At 42.1% G+C, this 14,296-nt stretch overlaps 1 protein-coding gene across 2 annotated transcripts in view; it reads left to right on the forward strand.

Moving 5' to 3' along the window:
• TSSK2 (testis specific serine kinase 2) overlaps positions 1-14,296 on the forward strand; it is an 81,326-nt gene that overhangs the window by 37,556 nt on the left and 29,474 nt on the right. The gene's annotated exons all lie outside the window — the stretch shown is intronic.

Below are 14,296 nucleotides of genomic sequence, written 5' to 3' on the forward strand. Positions count from 1 at the left end.
CACCAATGGATTGTAGATCTGTTCATATCTGTCATTTCCGAAGATGAATTTAAAATCTGCCTTTTTGTTATCCCCATTCACTGCTTCCATCTCCCTCCCCTCCATAATCTGGGTTAATCTATTAGTTACCATGTCATGACTTTGTAAAGCAGCCGTCACGGATCCGCTCCAGCCATGAATATGCCCTTTGTAAAGTGTTTTTGGGAGAAAGACTTTTCATTTTCAATAAATACATGTTCAGTGTCTTGCAAATTCATTATCAGACTGGCTCTTGTATGCCCGTTTGAGGATCACCTCATACTCATTTAGTCGGCGGACGTCTCATGCAGATTTCTTTGAGGACATGCTACTGTACATGCTTCTTCGGGATGACTGTTGCATTATAGGGGGCTGGCCCTGCCTTATCCAGGAAAGGGCTGTTCCTGCATACTCATTATGGCGTTGGTTCCAAAATGCTCATTACATGGTTACATCTATCAGAGCAATGGCTCCTGAATATTTATAATGGAGATTTATCCTACAAATTCATGAGGTGGGTTGACTCCATGCTAGATCTGCCTACATCGCCCGAATGTACAATAATGTGACTTGTACATTAAGTTATCCATCTGCAAACCTTGGAAAATCTGCTTTGCTGATTTGTTTGGGGGGTGGAACTCTTATTATTAAAAAAAAATACTATTTACGAGCACATTTGGAGAGTAAACTGTTCTACAGTTGCGGGAGCAAATGATGAAAATTCTATAAAGCCTTAGAAATTCCACAATACTTTAGCGCCAGTGGGAGCAAACATGTGTCCTAGAAGGTAACTTCCAAAAAGGTGGGCCTCTCTGAGATTTCACAACATACTAATGCCTAAAATGTAGCCCCCTTGCCCAGGTCCATCTACTGGCTTTGCAATAAATGCCCCACCCCCTGTATCTGTCCTTAGCATGGGCTTATGGAAATGCTTATTGTAATAGGAATCTTACAAAATCTGCTTTCCTTTCACCATTACCCCTGGACTCCCATCAGACCAAGCCATCCTGCTCTTCCCCCACCTTCTCCCTGTCCTGTTTCTTTTTGTGTTGTACTTTGAAGCAGCCTAAAGGCGGAATTAAGCATTAAAACAGGACCCCTCCACATAAAATATGACCGGGCCACTCCCTGTTCTTACATTTCTCTCTCAACGTCCCCTTCAACACGCTGTGGCTGCCCTATGTAGGCCTAAGCACTACATTAGCAACCAACATATTGACCTTTCTACTTGCCCTGAAACATGCTATCGTACCTTTACAAATCGGCAATGAGACACCAAATGTGGGCAAATTATACTTTTCGTTGGTGCTTGATAGCAAAGTGGGGGAACTTGAGAACATTAGCTGCACCGTGGATAGACTGCGATCTGAATTATTTTCCAAATACTCACAGCCTCCCCCTCAGAATTCGTACTCTTTCCCTTCCCTGCCCTCTCCTTGCACAGTAAGGGGTATTGCTGAACTAAAACAGGCATTTGTAGATGCCAACAGTGAGCTACTGTCTACATTTCATATGTGTAGTTCCTTCAAAACAGACATTAGCAGGGTTTACTAATATGCAAAGACCCAAGTCAGAAAAGTATACATGAACTGTTTTGTTTGCAGTAAACGCGAATGGGGTGAATTAAAATCCCTGTGGCAGGAGTGCTGTGTGCAATACTCAGGAATGGTGTAGATCTGGTGTCTCACTATGATGAGGAGCACATTAGCCCACTTCAAGAAATTCGTATAAAAATGTAGTTTAATATTTATTGTTAAATCCACAAGCTGGTGAAATCAGTATACATAAGAAAAAAGCATTCTTGTCAAAGTAAAACAGTCTCTGTTGTAGTGAAACAAAATGAAATAAGTCCTTTCAGAAAGAACACCTTGAACAAGAAATTTAAAAAACAATCAAGACCAGTTGAAACTAATTTTTTCCCAAAGTAGAGGCATTTCAGGACACCATTTCCCTTCTTCAGGAGAACCAAAATGATTACTTTAAATTATTTTCCATCTTCAGAAAAGCATTGCCACTGCTTCTTGCTACACTTAAAAAGGTTATGTGCAACCACCTGCAAATCTGCTTCTTTTTCCAGCCCAAGTATTGCAGAAAATGCTTTGCAATAACTTTCCAACTGCAGACATTCAGGTGTATTCTAGTAATTAACTATCAAGATACTACGTTCAACCCCCAAATTGTGATTGGTTTTCTATGTAGATAAAAATCTCCATCTTCTAGTTGGCATCATATTTTATTGTCTCCATTAAAGACACAGTCAGTCTATCCTTCTATTTTTATTGGTGAAGCGCCTATGGCCAGAAAGCCATCCAAGTGCTAATACCAGAAACCAAAAATACAAGTTAATAGAAGATATTTTAGTATCTAATAAAATAGATAGGTTTTAAGTTCACGTCTAACATCCATGAGCTGGTCTAGAGAACGGAGATCTTTGGGAAGGGCGTTCCATATCTTAATGTTTTGAACTTGTGACAAAAGTCCTACAGCGTCCACTGTTGTTACTCAAAGTAACTGCAGCAGTCTTTGCTCCTCTATGTATTAATCAAGAAATTACAATTACACACTTGTGTGTGACGATCAGATAACCCCAAGTCAATAGGTTCATCAAAGCTCCATTTGATTTCCACTATCCCTAACAGGGGTCCATTTAATTCCATTTAAGTCAGTATCAAGCGTGAACCCCATCACTTCTTCTGAAACACAAAATCCACCTTTTTGTAGATGAAATAACCCAGTGTCAGCTGCTCATTTTGAGCATGTGGGATACAGAAATCACAAAATAAATCCAGATTGTTTGAAACACTTGTGTATAGGCGCATTATAAATGCCATTTCATAATCATTGTAATGCTTGCATGTGTAATCAGTATTAACACCTCAGATTTGGTCTAACTTCTCCAGTTGCTGCACATCAATTCTTGTCTGGTTAGTTTCCACTGATAACCCGTTGTTTCTTGGGATGTCCTATCAGGAATCACCCCTAGACCGGATGTTAGACCAAATCTCAGGTGGTAATACTGACTGAGTACACATGCAGGTTTGAAAACCCCAACTAAGGGAGGGAGACCGCGATCACAGCAGTTCATTGCCTGAAGAATAAGAGATAAAGAATCAGGAAGTGCATTTGCAGTTTGAAAGTAAATGTTTAAAGCCTTGAGGAAGACCAGTGGTCGAAACACGTGTCTGCTGAGCGCATCCAAAAAATATTGACTAATCATAATTTGGATAATGTATATTTGAAAAGGGCAAGCGCAATACTCTGGGAGGTAAACTTTTTCACAGTTTAATTTTAGGAGATAGGGTCAGAGTCTCTGCAACACAGAGTCTGCAGCTATCCGTCATTACCCTACATTATAGCATTTAATCCTATTTAAACCTAAGCGCACCTCAAACCAGGCAAGCCCCAAATATTAAAATCCTGTTGTAATACCCTGTGTTCACAATCTCCACCTTACACAAAAGGGGAAGAAATCTCAAAAACGTAAATTTAAATGTACATTTAATGATCATTGCGCTTCATTTCCACAAAGTGTTCTGCCAGTGAGGATGGCAATCCACTGAGTTTTTACCTGGTTGCTAGTGCACCATATACTATTCCACATGGGTACTTTCTACTTTGGATTACATTTGTGATGTTTCGGGTTGAAAAATGTCTCAAGTATACTTTCGGTCCAATCGTGGGATGTTGCATCACTGATCCATTGATTACATTCTTGCATTCATTACATGGGGATGTACCCTTTCTTTTTAGCTCCATATAATAATGGGGACTTCATCACAGGAGTTCTTTTAGACTTCACTGCCATTTTCTGATTATTTTTCTGAATTGCCCTGATGCCAGAGATACTGTGAACGTAGATCAAATACCCAAGACTCAGTGCATAACCCCTAAAGTTACTTAGCAAACATAGTCCAGGAAGAGACAGCACTATATTTCACTCTCCCATATCCTCCTAGGTAGAATGTGCATATTCTCAGTCTCCCCAAGAATTTTCCTGCAACATTCTCCCTCTCTTCCTGCCTTTACAAATTAATTTCCGCTCCATCTCCCACACTCTGTCATGGTTTACTATGCATCCTGAGAAAATCATTTGCTTCTGCTTGAAAACCCATCAGCACTGCTTATTTCAGCAGCCTGTCAGCCCCATCCATCCTTTAAAAGGCAGTCCTCTGCTTTCAGTCATTCTCCCCAACCTCTCCCCAGGTCTGAATGGACTAGGACATAAACCCATACTAACCTGGGTCAGGAGGTGCTTACCTAAGGGATACAAAGAGACTTGGCATTGAATGGGCTTGGGCTAAGGGTCAACTAGAATGCAAATAGGGGCATGGGGCTGAAAGCAGGTTGGATGTGTGTTTTTGAAGGTGATAATAGGATCATGTCATGTATGTCTCTAACGGCCAGTTATTAGGGTGATTTATCATGTTTCTGCTTCATTCCCCTCTCTTAGAGAAAACCCAGCACTTTTTGCTGAACTTCTGGGCCTTTTTCTGAAATCCGGAATGAAACAAGCCTTTTTCCACTCATACATTCTTATGGGCTCTGTCTTTTGGAACTCTATTCTTTGTATTTGACCTGTCCTACGAAGTCTCTCTTTCCTCCATATCTCTTAAAGGCATTTGTATTGTACTATTGCAGCACACAGCTCCTTAAGGGCAGTGTTGCTGGGGACCCGTAGGGTCCTCCTTTGAGATTCTTTTTCTAGACCCTAGAGTAACTACAGTTCTTAAAGATAGAGAGATACCTAGTATCTCGCCAACAACGTTATAGTCTGAGAGATTGGCACACACCACCTTATGTAAAATGCCAAAGGGATATCTAGTATCCCCCTTCTCTCTGTGACTTTCTAGTCACATAGACAATCTACTAGGAATGGCTGGTGGCAGTGGACGTGTTCTACCACTATTGTGCGATTTTTCTACTGCAGGTTATGTCCATAGCCTCGAGAGCGCACAATAGGGGCACCCAAGTACCAACTTGGGGCCTCCCTTCTTTTTTCGCCATTACTAGAGTGATAGTTCTTTGTTAGCCCTTCTTCTATCATTCTGGGAAGGGGAGGCCTGTGCACGCGTTTTACCTTTGGCGGGACCCTTGGGTGTCCCAGGCTAGGCTCCAGAGTGTCTAGGGCAGGTAGGAAGTGGGAGAGGAGTTTTCCACCCCCTGTCCTTTGTCTACCAGAGAGCCTGAATGGGACCAGCTCCCTCCGGGGATCTGGCTGTCCTGATTGTACAGCCAAACACCCCTTTCTGTAAACTGCTAAAGAAGATTGCAGAGGAGTGAGTGCTGGAACTGTATAAAAGGTGAGGCTCCTGGAGTGAAAAGCAAGTCAACCACTGGAAGCTGAAGTAACTGAAGAAGCTGATGACTAGAGACGCCCGCAGACCCTTTGCAACACCGGGAAGCAACCACTGCTGTCCTGACCCGGTTTTCTGTGCGACAGAGATAGTCCAAAGAGGATGACTCCTTCACTTCAACTGGTGGGAGCAACCAGTCCCAAGACTAACCTTGATTTGAGCCATCTCCCAAGGTCCTGTGAGTGTCTAGAGCTGCAGAACCCCAATACCAGGAGATTTGCTGCCCATTTGGAGTGCATCGTCGTGGACAGCCGAATCTGTCCAAGTATTTGCTGAGCCCTCAAGGACACTCCAGAGACCCAATCCAACTCGACCAGACCTCCTCATCAGAGTGTGGGACTACAGGAACTGAAGATTGACTGGGCGAATCACATCCTTTGTTGGTGCTGCAGAAAAGGTGCCAAAACGCAGAATGACCAAAGAAGTTGATGAAAGCCACGCCAGAGGTCCTCCCTAGAGACTGCTGTTGAGAGATCCCATCCATTGCCCTGCCTTTTGTCATCTGACCAAGGAATACAGAGGTCGGGTCCAGAGCTGCAACATTGCAGGGGATCCACCACAAAAGATTTCTTCAAACCTAAGGTACAGTGGGAGAAAAGTTATTGCTTACCTTATTGCAGAAAGTCGCTCCAGAGCATTGGAGTGCACGTAGAAGTGTTCAGGGCAACCCTCGATTACATCAGACTCAAGCCGCTGCTTGTGTCCATTTAGCGAGTCCTTTAATAGGATCTCCAACATTGGCTAAGTCTTCTTGTATCTTGTTTCCTAGAGACTAGAAAGAATCCAAATTAACTTGTGACTTCTGCTACCTTTCAAGACTTTAAGCTTCTCTGAACTACCTTTTAGCTAGGGTTGCGTTTTGGATTTTAAAAGACTTGTTCTGCAGGGAAACCGCCTCGAGAACTTGATGCTCTGCTAGGATAACACTAACCACCTGTTTTCCTTCCCAAAAATCACTATCTTATATATGTATGCTGACTAAATACAACTAATGTATTACTTTGTGGGTGCGCATAATTAGCAATAGTACGGTAGACCTGTCAAACTTCTATAACAATTGTGCGCACTCAGCAACTATCAACCTAGAAGTGGCCTTTTGAAAGTATTGTACAGTATACCTATGTGTGTTGGTTTATTGTGCTAATATAATAAAGTGACTAGTGTAAATATAATAAATCTACATTTTCATATAAATGTATGTGTTTTTTGATGTGCCTTGCTAACTAGGTTCGTTGTAGTTACCTACAGCTCGCAACTTCCTCTTGTGATAAGCCGGACTGCACTGCCATTCTACCAAGGTCTCTAAGCAGTACAGATTGACACTAACAGTTGGGGATCTATAAACCACAGTGATAAGTTACTAAAGTCTTACCACCAAGTGGCACTTCAGGAAAACTCCCCTAACACTAGTCACCCCATAATGGTGGCTCACAATGGGGGCTCATTAAAAGTTCCCTGGTTTCCCGCCGGTAATTCCGGTGGGATACCAGGGAACTACAGTACTGTCTCTGCCACCTTACATCCCGGTGTTACTGGCACCTTATTTCCGGACCGGAAAATTCCTAATGAGCCTCAATGACTTATGTGATTTGAATGCGCGGGTCAAGCAACTTCACACACTAGCTCCGACCCCCAAACAGTCAACATTAGCTACTGAATGATCCACTCACATAGTATCCTCAACCCTGCATATGGAATACACCACAGAGGTAGAGATAAGATCCCTTGGAGTCTCTGACTCTGACTCTACTGTTTCAAGTTGTAATAAACTATTATTCTCGACTGCTGTGCCAAACTATGGTCTACAGAAAGCTCACAGTGCAACAAGGCCCTGCTTTCTCAGCATTGTAACACTTAACAAATGTCCAGGTAACATAACATATTTGTTCCTTCTGGCCACATAGTTACAAAGAGAGTTAATAACTCTCTCCCTTTGCATAGCCCGCAAGCCAAATTTAGATCAGGGGCACAGAAGCCAACGCAAAGAAGCCAGCAGAAAACCAGATGGGTAGGATGCTCTGGTATAGCAAGGGAACTTTAGCAACAGCTCCTCTCTTGAACTTGGAATGCCAGGGAGGAGCTCCCTTTGTAGTCTTAAATCACCAGTATATGAAATGCCATACGCAGAGAACTCTGCACAGTGATGATCACCTTATATTCTGGAAAATCTTAAAACATGATTGTTCACTAGACTGTCAAAATGTCTCACATGTTCCTTCTTGGGCTTAGAACGAAGACAACCCCCCAACGCACACTGCACTCCAGATGTGGGACAAAAAAAAAAGACTCCCTTAAAGCGTAAGCCAACCCCTCAGGCTAACTGCTAAGAGACTGAATCCAATCCACATCTGGGTCCTTCCGGTCTGACAATTGGTCTCAATCTGGGACCTCGCCTCCACGACACATGGAGCAGACTTGCCTGTGTGATGATGTAACGACTTTCCTACAATTTCTAGGAAGATTTTTTCAGCAGAATTGTGCAAATCATGAAATCTGGGGACAGAAAAGGATGTACATCTTCGGTTTCTGGGATAAGATTAGGAGTGGTTGTATAACAATTTCTTGATCTAATTAATGCTTCCCTATATAACTGTAGAGATGTTGGCCATCGGAAATAAGTTTAACTTTATGGTCTAGGGCTTCCCATTAACTACGTAACTTAGCAGCAGAAAGCACCCCAGTACACAATCTGTCTGCCAACATACTGACTTAGCTATTAGTACGGGAACATATGGAGAACAAGATGCTCAGTAGCACTTATAGGGTGAAAAAGGTGGGAGTGGTTTTGTGTCATCAGATACTAGATATAGAGGGATCATCACCATGGTGTCATTCTGTTGTACATGGTGTTTAGTACTACTGATGACATCAAGCTGGTCACCAACGAGGTACATAAAACCTTCATAATCTTCTGCTATTTATGGATGGATGTTAATATAGATCTCATTTGAAAGATATGTTCTGGTCTAAAACCATGGGTTGTTACAACATTTAGTCTGAAGGCAACAGTGTCTCAAAAATGTCCATAATGCAATTACAGCAGTAATGTCATACTTTCAGGTCTTCAATGATTCATTTTAATTTGTATTATTTTTGGAATGTATAATGCAGACGACCATTGTTGCTCAAACACGATTATTTGGGTGGTATAGACTTTAATTTGTGTTTATTGTTCCAACACCATCAAAAGTAGTTGTTAGTTTAGAACTGAAGATCTACTGAAAAACAATGTAATGCTGGAAGAATTCAAAATAAGTGCAAAGACTTTGATTAAAACACCTTGCGGTACACTTCTGTATTCGAAAATACAACTGTAAATCTAATGGATCAATATAAGGCATATTGGCATCCGTCCTGCTACTGGTGCACACACCAGAGGTAATCTAGATAGACTTCAGGCCAGATATAAAAGCACTGGCAGAGCATGAAGATGAAATTGAGTGCTCGGTGCACAGGAAGGAGCTTCATTCTACACATCCCAAAGTACTGATGCACACATATGAGAACCAATCACAGAGTATTTATTTGAAATCAGTTAATGATGCAAGTGCTTTCACATGCAGATGCAAGATCCAAGATGAATTCAAATATGAAGGCTCTATATCCGGTTGCTAAATTACTACAGAAATCCATCCTGGGAAACGAAGAGTGGAAATGTACAGGTTTCATCAGTCAGGACAAAACTACAGGTACAAAAGCAATACTACAAGAAGAGCTATCCTTTTTCAAATGGTGAAAGGGTGGAGGAAGGTTTCACAGCTTGCAGACTTAAAAAAATACATTTGAACCAGAAGGCTGCTGCTTTGTTACAAACGTTTATGTACGAGAGCACCTAACAGAAAGGTGGGCCTCACAGGATGCCTTAACTTCAATAAAGTTAAGATACACAAGTGCCCTTCACCTTCAGGTTGCCAATGGCCTAACAATAAAGCTCCAAAACCTGGAGCAAATTCTTGGTGCACCTTATGAATGGCATGGGTTATAATAAAGTTCTACAGCTTGAGACCACTTTAGCTAATGAAGTTCTCCACCGCATTGAAGATAATGTAAGAGTAGATGTACCGCCAAACTGTGTGAAAGGAATATGTGTGTACTGTGCTGCAGAGAATGTGGACTTCCTTGGGCACACACTCCCATCATACAATTGTGATGACTTCTTAAAAAGAATGTCATGACAAAGATGAATCACAATCCATAAGATTGCACAAAACAAGCACGCTGGGTCACTCACTACAGAAAGTACCCTGGTACATGACAGATTTCTTCTAAAGGCAAATAGTTCAATTTTAGCCAATCTGATGTTTACAGAAGAGCTAAGGATTTCAAATCCTTTCTAGAAGTAGACTTGGCATGGTTTCTATGAATAACTGCAAGTATAACAAATACTAATACTTTGAATGGTGAGAGCACAGAATCTGCAAGCAGGACAGACGACGAAACAATGGTGACAGACATCCAAACCTACGAAAACAAGTTCTTATCCTGGATGTGTTCCATCAAGAACTGCTTTCAGTCCAACACTGCAAGAATTGCCAAAGCATGTAACTTGCAGACGTGTTCTGCCAGTCATACCAGCTACGCCAAAAAACTATGATGGGATGTGGCATTTATAACTCACCTATACACAAGTGTTTCAAGGTGCGCATGGCACGGGGGGGGAAACAGAGGGAAGACAGAGACAACGATCCTACTTGGCCAGGTGACACTGAGATTGCGCAAGTGCAGGGGGAGAGAGGGGGGGGAAGTGCAGTACATAGGATACCAGTAAAATAAATAAACGCAATAAATAAAAGTGCAGCCAGCTGGTGCCAAGGGTTAGTGCAGACATAAGGTGCCAAGTGCTAGTAGGGCTGTAGGGACACAGAAACAGTCCTCGAGTGCAAGGGTCGCCAGGGAAGGGGAATGCAGTTGTGCAACTGGCAGGGGCAGGGAACCTGGGCCCGGGATCAGAGGATAGACAGGTAACTAGTGAACTTTCAGAATCAGCCAGGAGATCAGCAAGGGCGAGGAGAGAAATCAGAAGCAATGAGGAAGGTCTTGAGGTACTTTCGGAACCGGAGATGGTTCTCCTCAAGTTACAGAGAGGCGGGGAGGCTGTTCCAGAGGGAGGCCCCAGCAGAAGAAAGATCTACCACCAACTCCCTGCTTGGAGAAGCGACTAACCGTGAGTGAGCTGGAGGCAGATGAGCGAAGACCTTAAGAAGGAAGATATTTAAGAAGAGAGTTGAAGGTATTGAGGTCCCAGGCCCCAGAAGACCTTGTGGACAATGCAGAGGGTTTTGAACTTAATCCTGCCCGCCACTGGGAGCCAGTGCAGAGATTTCAGTCCTGGAGAGATACGATCCCTGCGCTTGAGGCCAAGGACAAGTCTCGCAGTCCTGTTTTGGATGAGTTGCAGAGGGCAGAGATATGAGGCAGGCAGATTTAGAAAGAGGTGTTGCAATAGTCCAGCCTAGAGAGAACCAGAGAATCTGGAGACAGTGAGCTTCTGGGGGAAGGAGAGGAAAGGAAGAATACCTCCGAGGAGGTGCAGCTGTTAGTATGACTTCTTAGAGACGTCAGAGATGTGAGGGGAGAAGGAAAGTGTGGAATCGAAGATGACACCGAGGTTTTTAGCCTCACAGGTGGGAGCAGGAAGAAGGCCAAGACAGGCCGGCCAGAGAGTGAGAGGAAAGGAGGGAGCAGGTGGGCCGATGAGAATCTTGCGCTTACTGGCATTAAGGAAGAGATCAATGGCGGCACACCACTCCTGGATGGTCAGACAGATTGACCAATTTAGTTGACTTTGACATATCTTGAAGGTTTAATGAAACATTTGTATAACACAATCAAAATGTGTTAGAATTGTCTCTCTTCTGTTTTGTGCAGCAACTAATCATATCTCAAAACTATCTTTGTGAACAACGTTTAGAACTGGTATTACTTTATGCTGCTGGCTGTTCTATTGTTGGATCTGGTATTCCTGAAATGTGGTATGTCTGGTACATAAGAGGACTGTACAAAAAATGATCATGAGAAAACATATATGAAGAAGTTCACAAAGGCACACTTGTTGCAATGTAGCATGCTTCCCAGAAGTGTTCAAGAAGCATTCATGTGCTGAAATTCATAATAATATTGAATTACAAACCAAATGTATCAAGAGCTTTGATAGTCAAAACCTGCTAGCAACCACAAAGAAATGTAATGGGACAGAAAAAAATGAAGGAGTTTGATAATGTTCAAGGGCATTCTTAGCCAACATTTAAATTGATGTGGAATTACTTGGCAATGGTGGAATATTTGTTGCAAGTAATATGGCCAGTTGGATGTGGAATGCACACATTTATCGGTGGAAATAATCTTTGGCCATTTCTTCATATTAAAAGTTCATAATTACCCTGGGATGACATACTATCTCGCAGAAACTAGCGTTTTGAAAGATACAGATCCTGCAATATGGGAAAAGGTTGAGAAAGGAACCTTGGCTGCAAGGAAAGCTAATATTCCATTTTGCGCTATTGGAGTTGAAGTGCTTGAACATCAAAGCAGAGCTTTGAACGTTACTGGAGATTTAGTAGCCATAACACAAAATCCCAGGCCCTTGCACACTATTTTTTTAACGGCACCAACACTTGATGATAAACCTGGAAATACATCCAGCATGGCAGGTATACCCGAGCAAACTGCATCACACAAACATTATTAGAAGCAGGAAACAGGGTTGGCGTTTCAATAAACAAATTGTTTATTGAACTTACATGGACTGGAAATCCATTTTCATATGATGGATAAGAACTTGCCAATATTGATCCAGGGTAATTTCTATTGTGAGTATTACAATAGATGACGATCAGCTCCATGCTCTTGGTATTAGATGGTCCGAGTCCAAAACACAGAATTGTCTTTGGAACTAGTACCATGAATTCATGGGATCTTCGCAAGAAAAACTAACTTGGTGTACAAGCGCCAAGAAGGAAATGAAAATAAAAATGACTGGACTGTTACAGATTTAAGAGCATACAGATCATTATTTGCCCCACCCTTAAGTAGATTTACGTGAAACATTACGGCTCTATGAATTCTGTGCTGTACCACAATCACTGTTTAATGATGATGGAACTATGCATCTTTGCTAGCACAAAAACAAACTGATTGAAATCTTGATGTCTCTGCAAAGAAAAATTCATCTAGAGTATGATGAGTCAAAAAAGAAATCAAGGAATTGAGCCAACCTTATGGACAAAATCACGGACAGCACAAACATAGCTAATATTACTGTGAGGAAGCTAACACAGAGATTAATCAACTGCTTACCTAGCGCAAAAGACCTATCAGCATGCATGAATGACCATAAAAGACCTTTTGACGTGGGATACAGAAGTGGCTGCCCCATATCGTTCTATGGTCTGTCTTAATAGTACACAAGAGGAAGAGAATACTTCATGCCATCAATGCCACAGAAAGTGGAGTTACAAATGTTTATATTTTTGCACAGGACAAAGATGTTTTCATTCTTGCTATAAGAAGCTATTCAAAACGACCCAACATATTACTTTGTTCCTCCTTCAAAACGATTTATTCAAATTGCAGAGATATTTCAATGACTAGGCCACTTGCATTACCTGCAATTTACACGTTGTCTGGATCCAATTGCACAGGTACTTTGGCTGGAAAAGGCACAATCAATTTAATACTGGAAAGCATTCACAATAGCAATGAATAAACACTTTTGGCATATAATTCACCAAGAGTACAAAGAACAAATTCCTCAACACGTAATGGATAAACTGGAACGATTAATTTTCCAGGTATCCAGGACCAGTATAACTAAACTTGCAGTTGCACTGGACTGTGTTTTCTAAGGAACAGATGAGCTGGTAAAAGCCACAGCCTACAAATAGTACTTTCCCGCCTGCGGTGCAGCGCGTCAATTAAGAGGTCATGATCTGGAACCAAGATGACCAATCATGGCCAACAATTCCGTCCTCCACTGGACAAGGATGGTACATGAAGAACAGGAAATAGCGCACATTATCTGTGAAATGCCATGTGCTTGTGACTCTATTTTGCAGTAGATAATATGTTTGTGTTTGAAGAACTGTTGCAGCCCACTGTGTAAATGTTTAGAGTACCACCTACCTTGTACAGACGTTCGAGTGTGGAGGAAACAAACTGGAGGATATGGAGTCTTACACTGTAGGGAACTTAGCAGACTGACAGCAGAGGTGATTTTGATCAACATTAGAGACCTTTTAAAAGATGTTATATCATTATGTTATCTCAAGTTTAGTAATTTCAACAGTGCTGTCCTGGTATGTAATATTTTACAATTTTAAATAAAGTTATAATTTATCAAATTTGATAGCTTTAATTTCCAGGTCAGGGATACTCCAGAGACTACTGCCCTGTGCTCGGGCCACTTCGGGGGCTGGGTGACAAAGATAGGGACGCCTGTGAGGCAGACACGGAACAAAGTGAATGAGGACAGTTGGGAATCTATTTGCGGGGACATTAAAAGGAGTGGAAGCGCCCTCAACCTTGGGTGCATCATGCTGCACATGGTGTTGAGCCACTTTTGGACACCTTAAAAGCTTTTCCGTTTCTCCCTTTCATATTCCAATACTTGCTGGCCCTGTAAGGAAAAAGGTACATACAACATTAGAGGTGGAAGGTGTTTGAGCAAATGGTGATGGTATCTGGAATAGTAAGTGGAATAGATCTCCCCCGCAAGTCGCTACCAGCAGTGTTTACCTACATCCCAAGTGTGACGGTGCAATCAGCTCATACAAAGAAGTGGCTGTAAAGAGATCTCACATGTGCAAAGAAATACATTCTGGAGCTTTGGAAGACTGCAAGGCACCACCAGGTAGGGGTTTGGGTTGAAAGTTCACTGCATTTGTCAAGCTAGTAGAAATTTAGGTTTGCGAGAAGAGGAATGGAAT

Source organism: Ambystoma mexicanum, chromosome 10 (assembly GCF_040938575.1).
Source record: "Ambystoma mexicanum isolate Mex_15411 chromosome 10, UKY_AmexF1_1, whole genome shotgun sequence".
Classification (NCBI taxonomy): domain Eukaryota; kingdom Metazoa; phylum Chordata; class Amphibia; order Caudata; family Ambystomatidae; genus Ambystoma; species Ambystoma mexicanum.